Consider the following 15,294-nt stretch of genomic DNA (forward strand, 5'->3'; position numbering starts at 1 on the left):
AAACAGACACAAGAAATGGATGAGTACAAAATGGCCCCACACTCCTCAAACTCACCTTCTCTGCTCAAACGAAGCTGACAGATATCAGTGAGATGTGGTATTTTAGTATTGTGATTTGGCGCCTTGGTTTAGCTCTTCAAAGCACACTATCTACACTATCTAGTAAATAGGTAGATCTTGGGGTCGATTTCCAGCGGTGCCTTTTTGTTTCCTTCGTGATATTTGGTACTTTGTGAATTTAACCAACACAATATCACAGGGCGGAGTTGAGGTACAGATCACCCAAGATCAAATTGAATGGCGCAGCAGGTTGGAGGGGCTGAATGGTCTTCTCCTGTCCCGATGTTCCCACATTGCTCAACGCGGGGCTGTATGACAAGTAACAAAATACAGACAGACTCCAGATTGAAAAATCGGGTCTTCAGAAGGAACTCTCCTCGGATTGTTGGACAAATTGACCCAATGAAGCAAAACCAATTGCTCCCTTCCTGCCAGAAGAGGCAACAAATGTTGCCAGTGGGCCCGGCGAACTCTCGCCGTCAGCGCATGAGACTCTTAATTTCAGGGTCGTGGGTTCGAGCCCCACGTTGGGTGTTTTACATTTTATTTCTCACAAAGGGTTCCAGGTGCAACATCTCATCTTCAATTAATGAAATCCAGTTATATTAACGGACACAACAATGAGCTGTGTGAAACAAAACCGTGAGCACTGGCAAACATCCAGTCCCGTCCCGATTCTATCTTTTCATTCCCTGCACGTGGGACACGGCAGATCATCTGTTCAATTCGGATTCATTTCTTGCTGTTATTAAATATTAAGAAATGTAATGTTTAGAAGATGACAACTCTGGATCCATGAGCCTCTCTGATACCTCCTGAACGCGGCTCTCCCTCTTTAATTCTCCCTGAGCTCATTCACTTCTCTGATACGCTCTGTCTCTTACCTTCTCCGATCCCCACAGAGAGTCAATTATCCTCTTTGATACCTTGTCAGCGCCCTTTACGTTCTCTGATACACTGAGTGCCCCTTACACATTGATATACCCGGAGACCCCTTACATTCTCTGACTCCCTCTCACAATCCGTTCCCCCTATGTCAGATCCCCCTGCCCGACCGGATCACCACGAAGAATCCATTAAACTCCCTGATACCTTCTCAGAAGAATTACAGGTTTATAGTTCAATCTCGGGTTTCGGCAGCTTTCTCTTTTGGGAGAATCCAGAATGAGGGGGCTTAATCTGAAAAGTAGAGCAAAACCATTCAGCTGATCAATCAGGAAGCACTTTATCACAGAAAATATCGTAGAAACCTGGAACTCATTTCAACAAAAGGCTGCAGATGTTGGGTCAATTCATATTTTGAAGACTGAGATCGATGGATTTTTCCCCGAAAGTGTGTCAAGGAATATGTGTCACAGTCGGGGAATTCGAGTTGATGCACAGATCACCCCTGATCGAATTAAATGGCGCAGCAGGTTCGAGGGGCTGAATAGTCTTCTCCTGTCCCCAATTTTCGAAATTTATCAACGTCGGGCTCGATGACAAGTTTTTTGAACAAGTGTTAAATGCAGGAAGGGCTCAGAAAGCCCATTAATTTCCTTCTTGCACAATTCAAAAGCACTGGACCCAAATGATTTCGAGCAAGAAAGCCGGATTTCAATCACTAGCCTCATGTTTCATTAATGATGGTGCAATTTGGTGGCAGCATGGCCGAGCGGTCTAAGGCGCTGGATTTAGGCTCCAGTCTCTGCGGGGACGTGGGTTCGAATCCCACTGCTGTCAGGGTTAGTAGCAATGTTTATTTTGACGAATTCACAGAAAATCATGGTGCAGTGTCGTCCAGCGGACAATGCAAAAGAAGCGAAAAGTACAGCAATGAGGATCATGGAGAGTTGCTGCACAAAGGTGGACCATTCGGCCCACCGTGTCCGTGCCGCTTTCAAATTTTTGCAGCGGTGCGATTCGATACCATGTACCCGGAGAGACTTTAGCTCCAATCCAGGATTCGTTTCAACAAGGGGGCAAGACACGTTTTCATTGGTAAGTGCGGCTCATGTTTGCATTCTTTCCACCAGAGTGGGACAGGTAAATACACGGTATTGGTGTATGAGTTAAGGCTCGGGGAATGTCGAGATTGTGAGTTCGATTCCCACGTGGAACAAGTAATCGTTTTGCTTGTGAACAATTCGAACGGAGTTGAAGGAACAATTGGTGTTCTTCAAACTGCATCTCCTCATTGGTGTTGCCATGTGGTTTCTCCGGCCTATCGTGTTCCAATAGCAGAAGAGAGGTTGAAAGCAGCGCTTCAGCATTACTTGTTTACTGGAGGGAGGCTGTGGTTTTGGAGCCAGAGGCTTTGATTTTGATCCATCTACAAAATGTGGGATTTATCTGGAGCTTTAAACCAGCTCCTGAGACCACTCAGACACGATACTTTCCATCCTGCACTTCAGCATCTACTCTTACAGGAACAGAATTACTACAAGCAAGAATAGTACCTCTGAAGCACCAATGTTCGCACGGCAGAAGAGTGTTTTGTCCAATTGGAAACCTATATGAAAGAACATGCAGTCTGGCAGAGCTAGGCGTCCAGCAGATTGAATTTTGCGCGAAGCAGATGATGAGGCTCCTTCTTGTGAGTTCTCTGGACTTTAGTGTAACAGCTCCAGGGGTCAAAATGGCCTAACGGGTGTAAGGTGCTGGGTTCAGGTCGCAATCTTCCCTGGAGGCGTGGGCTCCAATCCCAATAATTTAATGATTCTAATAAAGTAGCATGAGTCGCTTGTTCAGGGACTTGCACTGATTGAAATGCGATAAGTCAATGGTCAAAGTCCCGGATAAAGTGGGCATCTTCACTCAAAAATCTCCAATTCATATCAACGTTGAAGAAAACAGAAATATTTTGAATTAATAACTGCAACAACATCTGATTTACGCTGAAATATTATTCATGATTGCAACAAACAGCAACAAGCGTTGCATCAAAATATAAATGAGAGATTTTTACGAAACGAAGTAAAATGAATTCTAGCCGTTTTTTGTCTCCTGTTCTTCACGGGGAGAGGATTCAAATTCACAGGAGACACTTAGATTGTTGAGAGAATGCGCTGCAAACAAGAAGGGAACCTGAGCGGGGAAAACCGCAGTGAGTGTCGAGTCCAACGGTGGAACCTCCCGCCCAAGGTTTCTGCAGTCGGTGGGAAGGAAGTCGAGGCTGAGGCTGATCTGTGTCACGTGGGAGCTGAACACCAAATAATATTCATCGAATTACATCGAAACTACAGCACAGAAACAGGCCATTCGGCCCAACTGGTCTCTGCCGGCGTTTAAGCTCCACCCGAGCATCCACCCTCCCTACTTTATCTCACCCTATCAGGATACCCTTCTATTACTTTCTCCCTCATGGGCTTATCTGGCTTCCTCTTCAATGTATCTCGACTATTTGCCTCAACTATTCCTTGTGGTAGCGCGTTCCACATTCTAACCAATCTATTAGCGACTATTCCTTCTGTTTATATTCATTATCCTGCAGAATATTCGAGACTGTTCTCAGCATCTTCTGTCACCGTTAATATTGGAGGGTTTATACCATTGTAATGGTCGCTGCGATTATTTCCGATTTCATGCAAATTGAATAATAGTAAACTAGTGAAACATTTCCTGCCGAGAAACACCTTGAGGTGCAATCGGAACGTGTCTGGCAACAACTTATAAAACGATGTGTTTGAAACACGTTGTGGTCACAGTTTCTTTTTGAACAGAACTGAACCTAAATCATTCAAGATGGAAGCTTTATAATGCTTAAAAATAAACAGTATCTTGCCATTAAGTTTGGCTGCTTGGTTCCCCAGTGTCAAAGGGAGAATTGTCTGATTTCCTCATCTATATCACGTAAGAAACAAACACAAACACAAGGACATGCATTAAATCAGAATCAACTCACAGATGGACAAACAAAGAAAAACACAGCGAGAGACACAGACAGTATCGGGAAACACAGAGAAACAGACACAAGAAATGGATGAGTACAAAATGGCCCCACACTCCTCAAACTCACCTTCTCTGCTCAAAGGAAGCTGACGGATATCAGTGAGATGTGGTATTTTAGTATTGTGATTTGGCGCCGTGGTTTAGCTCTTCAAAGCACATTATCTACACTATCTAGTAAATAGGTAGATCTTGGGGTCGATTTCCAGCAGTGCCTTTTTGCTTCCTTCGTGATATTTGGTACTTTGTGAATTTAACCAACACAATATCACAGGGCGGAGTTGAGGTCCAGATCACCCATGATCAAATTGAACAGCTCAGCAGGTTCGGAGGGGCTGAATGTATTTCTCCTGTGGCGATGTTCCCGTACTGCTCAACGCGGGGCTGTATGACAGGTGAAAAAACACAGACAGTCTCCAGATTGAAAAATCGGGTGTTCAGAAGGAACACTCCTGGAATTGTTGGACAAATTGACCCAATGAAGCAATACCAATTGCTCCCTTCCTGCCAGAAGAGGCAACAAATGTTGCCAGTGGGCCCAGCGATTTCGCGCGTTGGACTCTTAATTTCAGGGTCGTGGGTTCGAGCCCCACGTTGGGTGGTTCACATTTATTGCTCACAAAGAGTTCCAGGTGCAACCTGTTATCTTCAATTAATGAAATCCAGTTTTTGAAACGGAACAACAAAGAGCTGTGTGAAAGAAAACCGTGAGCACTGGCAAATATCCAGTGCCGTCCCGATTCTACCTTTTCATTCCCTGCACGTGGGACACGGCAGATTATCTGTTCAATTCGGCTTCATTTTTTGCTGTTATTAAATATTAAGAAATGTAATGTTTAGAAGATGACAACTCTGGATCCATGAGCTTCTCTGATACCTCCTGAACGCCCGTTTCCCTATTTAATTCAATCTGAGCTCATTGTCTTCTCTGATACGCTCTGTCTCTTACCTTCTCCGATCTCCTCAGAGAGTCCATGATCCTTTTTGATACCTTGTCAGCGCCCTTTACGTTCTCTGATACCCTGAATGCCCCCTCCACACTGATATGCCCGGAGACCCCTTACATTTTCTGACACCCTCTGACAATCCGTTCCCCGATCTCAGATCCCCTTGCCCTACGGGATCACCACGAAGAAGCCATTAAACTCCCTGATACCTTCTCAGAAGATTTACAGGTTTATAGTCCAATCTCGGGTTTCGGCAGTTTTCTCTGTTGGGAGAATCCAGAATGAGGGGGCTTAATCTGAAAAGTAGAGCAAAACCATTCAGCTGATCAATCAGGAAGCACTTTATCACATAAAGTAACGTAGAAATCTGGAACTCTTTTCAACAAAAGGCTGTAGATGCTGGGTCAATTCACATTTTGAAGACTGAGATCGATGGAATTTTCCCCGAAAGTGTATCAAGGGATATGTGTCACAGTCGGGGAAATAGAGTTGATGCACAGATCACCCCTGATCGAATTAAATGGCGCAGCAGGTTCGAGGGGCTGAATAGTCTTCTCCTGTCCCCAATTTTCGAAATTTATCAACGTCGGGCTCGATGATAAGTTTTTTGATCAAGTGTTAAATGCAGGAAGGGCTCAGAAAGCCCTTTAAATTCCTTCTTGCACAATTCAAAAGCACTGGACCCAGATGATAAAGAGCAAGAAAGCCGGATTTCAATCACTAGCCTCATGTTTCATTAATGATCGGCTTATTTCGTGACAGCATGGCCGAGCGGTCTAAGGCGCTGGATTTAGGTTCCAGTCTCTGCGGGGACGTGGGTTCGAATCCCACTGCTGTCAGGGTTAGTAGCAATGTTTATTTTGACGAATTCACAGAAAATCATGGCGCAGTGTCGTCCAGCGGAGAATGCAAAAGAAGCGAAAAGTACAGAAATGAGGATCATGGAGAGTTCCTGCACAATGGTGGACCATTTGGCCCATTGTGTCCGTGCCGCTATCAATTTTTTGCAGCGGTGCGATGCCATACCATATACCCAGAGAGACTTTAGGCCTAATCCAGGATTCGTTTCAACAAGGGGACAAGACACGTTTTCATTGGTAAGTGCGGCTCATGTCCGTATCTTTTCCAGCTGAGTGGGACAGGTAAATAGGCGGTATTCGGATACCAAAAAAGGCTCGGGGAATGCCGAGATTGTGAGTTCGATTCCCATTTGGAACAAACAATCGTTTTGCTTGTGAACAATTCGAACGGAGTTGAAGGAACAATTGGTGTTCTTCAAACGGCATCTCCTTATTGGTGTTGCCATGTGGTTCCTCCGGCCTATCGTCTTCCAATCCCAGATGAGAGGTTGAAAGCAGCGCTTCAGCATTACTTGTTCACTGGTGGGAGGCTGCGGTTTTGGAGCCATCGGCTTTGATTTTGATCCATCTACAAAATGTGGGATTTATCGGGAGCAAAGTGAAGTGGACATGTTAAGTGAGTGGGCTAGAAGGTGGCAAATGAAGTATAAAGTGTGGAAATGTGAGGTTATTCACTTTGGTAGGAAGATTAGAAAAGCACAATATCTTTTAAAAGGTGATAGACTACGAAATGTTCATAGTCAGAGAGATTTGTGTGTCCTTTGCACACGGATTACAGAAGGTTAACATGCAGGTGCAGCAAGCAATTAGGAAAGCAAATGGTATGTTGGTCTTTATTGCGAGGTGGTTGGAGTACAAAGATAAGGAATTCTTGCTGTAATTATATAGGACTTTGGTGAGACCGCATCTGGAGTACTGTGTACAGTTCTGATCTCCTTACCTGCGGAACGATATACTTGCCTTAGAGTGGCTGTAACAAAGGTTCACTCGATTGATTCCTGGGATGCGAGGGTTGTCCTGTGAGGAGAGATTGAGTAGAATGAGCCTATATTCTCTGGAGTTTACAATAATGAGGTGATCTCATTGAAACATATAAAATTCTTAGAGGGTAGATGCTGGGACGCTGTTTCCCCTAGCTGGAGAGTCTGGAACTAATGGTTATAATCTCAACATAAGGGGCCGGCCATGTAGAACAGTGTTGAGGAATAATTTCTTCACTGAGAGGGTTGTGAACCATTGGAATTCTCTGCCCCAGAAAGCTGTGGATGCTGAGCCATTGAATAGATTCAAAACTGAGATTGGTAGATTTTTGGACACCAAGGAACTCAAGGGAGATGGAGCGAGGTCGGGAAAATGGAGTTGAGATCGAAGATCAGCGATGACGCTATCAAATGTCGGAGCAGGCCACTGCATGGCCAACTCTTGCTCCTTTCGCTTCTGTTGGTCCGCTGGAAAAGCAGAAGTTGCCAGCTGTTTTAAAATTTTGAGCCTGAACAGGGACTTGAACCCTGGACCCTCAGATCACTACCTGTGTTAAAAGTCTGATGCTCTACCGACTGAGCTATCCAGGCTCGCTGTTGGGTTGTTTTCCAACATACAGATTCATGGTAGGACTCTGAATTATACCTGTCGATTTCGAATTTGGGGGAGTATCACTTTTATACAATTTCCAGCATCGTGTTGAGGAGAATCATTGTTTCTGTTGAACATGATGTATGAAACATGGACAGCGAACTCGTGATTTTGCAACTCTTCTTGTTTGTACAAAATGTCTTGTCATTCGTTAGCAGCAATTAAAAACAACACTTTACCCAATGGCTCAAAAGCTAAACTTGTTCCACACGGGAGCTGGAAAATGCCTCTCGACCTTTCAGCCGATCAACAATTGAAAGCTGAATAATTTCACCCGTCACACCGTGACACCAGGCAGCAGATTTGCCTCCCGAATTTTCCCGACACGACACTTCAAACCGATGAATACCTGCTTCACGGAAAGAAGAATTGTGTTTTTGTTTCTTTCGATTTAAAGATGTCGTGCCGGCCGCTTTACCATTTCAGTTGTCGCCAATTGCCCACTCTCCCTCCTTTTAACAAATAAACTCTCACCTGCTATTGCAAGACGGTTGGCCAGAGGAGCCTCAGTGCCCACATGGGGACATGAAGAAGTCGATGCGTTATGGAACCGGTTTTACCTTGAACTCCAGTCAAAATGTTGAGAAGTTTCAACTACCTTCGACGGCGCTGGAGCTCACAACTCCAGCATGAATCGAGCGTATAATTATTGTGGAAGTAACGCGCGCTGACCAATTGCGCCACTGCAGCCGTGCACGGTCTGTGTCACCAGTGCTCGCATCAAACAGCTTCATCCTGGGGTTGATAAGGGTCGATTTCAATTATTTGAAATCTCACCACGTGACCCGAAGATTGATCGCAGAATCGAGTTTTTCCTGTAAGTCCTGAATTGAAGGAAAAGGCGCAACAAGCAGGTCGGAGAAATGAAGAGCAGAAAATGTGGATGAAACTTGCACGAGTGAAAATCCCTGTATGTTGGAAGACTCAGTCCCCAGTGGTGGAGAGGATTGGGATTTCAAGGTGTTTCACAGCTCACACACACACCATTGGCTCATTTAATCACCTTCAACAACTCGATTACATCATCACTTAATCTTCTATACACAATGAAAAACAAACCTTTTCTCTGCAACTTGTCCGCATAATTTAAACATTTTAGCCCCGGTATAATTCTGGTGAATCCGCGCTGCACCCCCTCCAAGGCCAATCTATCCTCCCTGAGGTGTGGTGCCTAGAACTGAATGCAGTACTTTAAATGTGGTCTCAGCAGAGTTTATATAACTGTAACATAACTTCCACCCCTTTGAATTCCAGCTCCCTTAAGATAAAGGCCAAAGTTCCATTAGCCTTTTAAATTATTTTTTGGAACTGCCCACTGACTTTTCATGATTTCTGCACTTGGACCCGTGAACATCTTTCCTTCCCCACAGTTCCGAGCTTCTCACCAGTTAGAAAATATTCTCATCTATCTTGCTTCGGTCCAAAGTGGATGACCTCACACTTCCCCATATTGAAAGATTGAACAGTCTTCGGCTCATTTCCATGGAAAATAGAAGGCTGAGGGTGACCTGAAATAGGACTTTAAGATTATGCAAGGGTTTGATAGTTCAGAAGTGTTTGCAATTTTGTGGGGAGGAGAACAAAATTGGGGCCATATATATAAGATAATCACATTTAATCCAATATGGCATTCAAGAGAACCATATTTACAATGAGACTCGCCAGAATGTGCAACTCGCTACCACAAGGAGTAGTTAAGGCGAAAAGCATCGATGCATTTACAGGGAAGCGAGATAAACACATGGAGGAGAAAGGAATATTAGGGTTTGCTCAGTCATTCTTTCCCTAATAACAGATACTGGTAAATTCCCCACAACAGACGTTATACTAATAGGTCTGTAATTTTCTACTTTATCTCTCCTCCCCTTCCTGAATAATGAAGTGACTTTGGAAATTTTTCAATCCATGGAACAATTCCTGAAACAAGAGAGTTTTGAACGATCATGACTTAAGGATGTAAAATTTCCTCACCTATTCCTCTTAGTTCCCTGGGGTGGAGATTTCTCTATCTTTAGTCGAATTATTTTCTCCAATACCGTTATTTTACTTAGACTGATTTATTTCTGGGCTCGATCAGGTAGGGGTATAATTCTCGATTCGAGGTTCATACCCCGGAGAAGCCCTAATTTAGCCCTGGACTTTTGTTCTTGAGCTGCGGTACAAACTTTTGCAAAGTGGGAAAAGAAGTCCCCAAATCACTCCACCTGAATCTCAAGCGCTTTCGGAAGAAGTTCAATTCAAACAATCAGGAACTTAAAGGCATCTCAATGACCTGCACTTTCATTGAACGAGCTTTATTTGCAGTTGCCTTTCACCTTGAAACCGCTCTGGGCTTTCATCTCACTGAAACTAAGTTTGGCCGCTTTGTATCTGTGAGCATGTCGGTGACGAGGTTCGCTCTGATATGGGTCGCTTTCAATTTTGAAGATCTCGCCAATCTCAGGGGAAGAAAAACGAGAATCGAATTGTCTCTGTAAGTGATGAATTGAAGGGATTGATGCTTCAAGCAGATCTGGAAAATGCACAGTGCGGTCGATCAGGAGTTCCAAATCCATCCTCTCGCCACTCGGTAATCATATAACTGAACTTTACTCTGGCCCAATGTCACCGCGCTGAAATTGAGTATTTCTCCGGCACGTACCTCTTAACTTCACAGTTGCTGGTTTGAGAGTGAAGACCGGCTCGTTGGATTTTCAGTCCTGCAAGCTTCAACCATTCATTTTAGAAAAGTAACCTCTCAGTAGACAGACAGCTGTTATATTGGTCGCTGCAACCTCAAGCTTTCGCTCAGTGAATTACTGGTTTAGCAGGTGACCTCTTCACTTGTCTCGATGGTGCTATTGATTAGATTGATTCGAGCACCTATTTTATTTTTCCTCAGGATTCATCGCCTCAAAGTTCCAGGGTTTCAATGTGTGTTTTGTCTGCAAGAAAATGTACCGTGATCATTGCCGGCTGAGCAGGGCTGTTAGTCCAACATTTACCCCGTGGACTAAACAAAAACCTTGTGATCGGAGAGCAGGCACATGAAACTTATAAAGGAATGGAACATTGGTTTCACGGAAATCACAATTCATCTTGACAGACAAGGTCCCGAAAGGCTAATTCGCTGTGACATGGAGATTTCTGTAGTGAGCGAGACCAGACTGTTTCTATGTTCAGAGAATAAATGTCACACTCTTTATGTTGGAAAAGCAAAACGGGTGGGGATGTTTGTCATCGCCCGATGCCTTTGTGTTAAATCAGATGCTTCTCGTTGCGTTACTTTCATCTTGATCGCATATTCGGTTAGGGCGTTTCTGTGATAAACGGGGACAATTGCCTGTTATTGATAAATTTAACAACGGCTGCAGCAGATTCCTGGTGTCAGAAGCACTGAACTTTTCATCGCACTCTTACGGTACAGTCTTTAAAATGGTGAAATTTCATCACATGCAAAGCACAAAAATCAACGATTCCAACCACTCGCTGTGTAAAGAAGTTTTGCTCATGTCACCTTTGGTCCTTTTGCCAATCACCTTAAATGTATGCCCTTTGGTTCATGTCCCTTCCGCCAATGGGAACAGTTTCTCTCTATCTACTCTGTCTAGGCCTTTCATGATTTTGAATATCTCTATCAAATCTCCTCTGAACCTTCTCAGTTCCAAGGAGAACAATCCCAGCTTCTCCAGTCTATCCATGTAATTTAAGTCCCTCATCCCTGGAATCACTCCAGTAAATCTCCTCTGCACCCTCTCAAGGCCTTCACATCCTTCCAAAAATGCGCTGGATACAATATTCGATTTGTTTTATAAAGGTTCATCATGACTTCCTTGTTTTTCTACTCGACGCCCCTCTCTATAACCCCAGGATCCAGTCTGCTTTTTAAGCCGCTTTTTCAAACTGCCCTGCCACTTTCAACGATTTGTGCATATATACCCCCAGATCCCTCTGTTCCTCTAACCCTTTTAGAATTGTGCCCTCCAGTTTATATTGCCTCTCCTCATTTTCCCACCGAAATGCATCACCTCGCATTTTGCCGTGTTAAACTTCATCTGCCACGTGTCCGTCCATGCCACCGACGTGTCCATATCCTCTTGAAGCCTATCCACCTCACTGTTCACTACCCTTCCAAGTTTTGTGTCATCTGCAAATTTTGATATTGTACCCTTTACTCCCAAGTCCAAGTCATTAATATCTATCAAGAAAAACAGTGGTCCCAGCATCGACCCCTGTGGAACACCACTGTACACCTCCCTCCAGTCCGAAAAACAACCATTCACCACAACTCTCTGTTTCCTGTCATTTAGCCAGTTTTGTTACCATGTTGCTATTGCTCCCTGTGTTCCACGGGCCGCAATCTTGAGCGCAAGCCTACCACGTGGCACTTTATCAAACGCTTTTTGAAAATCGATATACACCACGTCAACTGCATTGACCTCATCTATCCTCTCTGTTACCTCATCAAACAATTCTATCAAGTTGGGTAAACACGATTTGCCTTTAATAAATCTGTGCTGGCATTCCCTAATCAATCCATACTCGTCCAAGTGACTGTTAATTCACTCCCGGATTATCGTTTCCAAAACTTTTCCCATCACCGAGGTTAAACTGACTGACCTATAGTTGCTGGGTTTATCTTTACACTCATTTTTGAACAAGGTTGTAACCTTTGCAATTCTCCAGTCCTCTGGCACCATCCCCATATCTAAGGATGTCTGGAAGATTATGGCCAGTAACTCTGCAATTTCCCCCTTTACTTCCCTCAGCATCCGAGCGTGCATCCCATCCAGACGAGTTGACTTATCTATTTTAAGTACAGCAAGCCTTTCTAGTACTTCTTCTTTCTCATTTTTCAGCCCATCCAGTATCTTAACTATATCTTCCTTTATCGAGAATCTGGCAGCATGTTCTTCCTTGTTAAAGAACAATGCGAAGGACTCATTTAGTACCTCTGCCATGCCAATTGCCTCCATGTGTAGATCTCCGTTATGATCCCTAATCGTCCCCGCCCCTCCTGTTACTACCCGTTTACTGTTAACATGTCTGTAGAAGACTTTTGGATTCCCTTGTATGTTGTCTGCTCTTCTTATACTCTCTCTTTGCCCCCCTTATTGTTTTTTCACTTCCTCTCTGAACTTTCTATATTATCTCGGTTTGGTACTTGTGTTATCAGCTTGATACCTGACATACGCCTCTTTTTTCCACTTCATCTTACTCTCTATCTCTCTTATTACCCACGGAGCTCTGGCTTTAGTTGCCCTACCTTTCTCCCTCGTTGGAATGTACCTTCTCTATACCCGAATCATCTTTTTTAATGACAAACCACTGTCCAATTACAGTTTTGCCTGACAATGTTGGATTCCAATTTACCCAGGCCAGATCTGTTCTCATCCCACTGAAATTGGCCCTCCTCCATTTGAGTATTTTTACTAAGAGTGGACAAAGTCCATTTCCATAGCTATTCTAATCCTTATGATACTGATCGCTGCTCCCTAAATGCTTCCCCACTGACACTTGCTCCAATTGGCCCGACTGATTCCCTTGAACCAAGTCCAGCAATGCCTCCTTCCTCAGTGGGCCAGAAACGTACTGGTCGAGAAAGTTATCCTGAACACATTTCAAAAATTCCTCCCCTTCTTTGCGCCTCATATTATTGTTATCCCAGTCTATATTAGGATAGTTGAAATCCCCCGTTATCACTACTCTATGGCTTTTGCACTTCTCTGTAATTTCCCTGCACATTTGCACCTCGATATCCGTCCCACTAGCTGGTGGCCTATTGAATACACCCAGCAGTGTAATCTCACCTCTATTGTTCCTTAACTCGAACTCAGTATCCAGGAGAAATTCCCGAGTTCCTGGGCACTTTTTATTGAGCAGAAGTTAGCAGCAAAATGTGTTTGTAGTGGGCAACCTGTAAAACAGAGCTCCAAGTATCGGTTTAAATGAAGTCCTGAACTGACAAAGGGGAGGGCAGATGAGGATTGAATTAAATCCCAATTAATTGAATCTAAGGTTTAAAGAAGTGAATCTGTCAGGAGCGGGATTCCTGATCCTGTGTGTGAGCTGAAACAGGATCGGTACCGTTCTGTAAAGAGAGAGCGGCAGGCGGCTCCCAGACAGGGCTCAGGCCGGGACCGGTAACTCACCACGGGCGGCGGCTGGATTGGAGAGCGGGGCTCTTGCGCTGTTGCTGCTGCTGCTTCCGCCTCTGAGAGTCCCTGTGGCGTTCAATACCGATCTCCCTCCCATGGATCCGGCTCAAACGGTGCTGTATGGACCTCGTGGCGCAACGGTAGCGCGTCTGACTCCAGATCAGAAGGATGCGTGTTCGAATCACATCGGGCTCATAAACATTTTCACGGCGTTTCAGTGTCTCGCTGACTCTATTTCACAGCGGATGGTGTGTTCACTATTTGTAAAATAACAATTATCATGGAATCATACAATGGACCGTCCGACCCATCAATCCCGGACCTGCCTTTTGTAAGAGCAATCCAGTTCTTCCCATTCCCGGGCACTTTCCCCGTTGCTCTGCATTTTCCCCATCAAGTGTTTATCCATTCCTTTTTAAAAGCCACGATTGAATCTGCTTCCACCACCCTCACAGACAGCGCATCCCAGATTATAACTATTCGCTGCTTTAAAAAGTTTTCCCTCATGTTGCCTTTGGTTCTTTTGCCAATCACCTCAATTCTGTGTCCTGTGGTTCCAGACCATTCCGCAAATTAGAAAAGCTCTTCTTTCTTCATTTCATCTGAACCCTTCATGATTTTGAACACTTCGATCAAATCTCCTCTGAATTTTCTCTGCTCGAAGGGGAACAACTCCAGCTCGCGGCAAATGCGGTCAATTCGTTCCAATTCATTTATTTGAGCATTGAACAGACCTTGAAACAGTGACCATTGGACCCTGTTCCGAAGTTACTTATTGGTGCAGAATGCAAAACGTTCCTCCATTGGCTGGGAATCGAACCCGGTTTTCCCACACAGCAAGCGAGAATTCTACCCCTGAACTACCAATGCTCGTACCCAGAGTCCCTGCATGTGTCCATTTGGAATTCTGTCTGCACGAACATGGGGTTGACAGCTGCGATGGCCGAATGGTTGAAACGTTGGGCTCAAAATTCCAATTGGGGTTTCCTGCGTAGGTTTGAATTCTGTTGGGAGCGCTACTGTTTAAAGATCTCTTCAATGCTCAAACAGATTAATTGGAGTTAATTAACCGTATTTACCTCTCTCCCAGCATGACAGATACAACAGCGTGGCCGATGCTTTCAATTGGATGTTAAAACTTCTCTTGCAAGATCCGGAGACGGAATCTGTAACTTAAATTCTGCTAGTTTGCTAAACCTGACATTTATACACCTTATTTTCTTTGCATTCATCCCTCTATCTCTCCCTGTCTCTGGCGCTTCTCTCTCTGCGTTGTCCCCGATGGACTTCTCAGGTTTCCTTGAACGGCGAAGGCTGATGTAACCTGCAACACCAGCAGAGAAGGGTAAAGAAATAAAAGTCTGAGACAGTAGGAAAAGTAAAGGTGCAAGCCAGCTGCTGCAGCCAATGCCTACACATCAATGTCTCTTCGCTCTCACAGTGAAACAAAACACTAATTTGATTGAAGTATACTTATGGTAAAGTGTATATTATCACAATGCCGAGAAGTTTATGTGCGAGCATTGGAGTTTGAGGGGTAGAATTCTTGCTTGCAGTAATTCTATTCCTGTAAAACTAGCTCCAGAAGTCTAGGATGGAAAGTATCCTGGCTGAGCGGTCTAAGGCGCTGCTTTAAATTTCCAGTTAAATCCCACGATTTGTAAATAGATGAAAATCATAGTTTGCGTCTCCAAAACCGCAGCCTCCCTCCTGTAAACAAGTAATACTAAA

The 15,294-nt window shown here is 44.3% G+C and overlaps 4 non-coding genes across 4 annotated transcripts; 3 read left to right on the forward strand and 1 right to left on the reverse strand.

Annotated features, from left to right (window-relative positions):
* The first annotated feature begins 1,700 nt into the window (after positions 1 to 1,700).
* On the forward strand, positions 1,701 to 1,782 carry trnal-uag (transfer RNA leucine (anticodon UAG)). Its single transcript has one exon. It is a non-coding gene; the product is annotated as a tRNA-Leu (tRNA).
* A 3,909-nt stretch (positions 1,783 to 5,691) lies between these two features.
* Positions 5,692 to 5,773, forward strand: trnal-uag (transfer RNA leucine (anticodon UAG)). The gene has a single exon. It is a non-coding gene; the product is annotated as a tRNA-Leu (tRNA).
* Positions 5,774 to 7,280: 1,507 nt separating this feature from the next.
* On the reverse strand, positions 7,281 to 7,365 carry trnak-uuu (transfer RNA lysine (anticodon UUU)). Its single transcript is given in 2 exon segments — positions 7,281 to 7,316; positions 7,329 to 7,365. It is a non-coding gene; the product is annotated as a tRNA-Lys (tRNA).
* A 6,321-nt stretch (positions 7,366 to 13,686) lies between these two features.
* On the forward strand, positions 13,687 to 13,758 carry trnaw-cca (transfer RNA tryptophan (anticodon CCA)). The gene has a single exon. It is a non-coding gene; the product is annotated as a tRNA-Trp (tRNA).
* Positions 13,759 to 15,294: the final 1,536 nt, after the last annotated feature.

This window comes from Heptranchias perlo, chromosome 20 (assembly GCF_035084215.1).
Source record: "Heptranchias perlo isolate sHepPer1 chromosome 20, sHepPer1.hap1, whole genome shotgun sequence".
NCBI lineage: Eukaryota > Metazoa > Chordata > Chondrichthyes > Hexanchiformes > Hexanchidae > Heptranchias > Heptranchias perlo.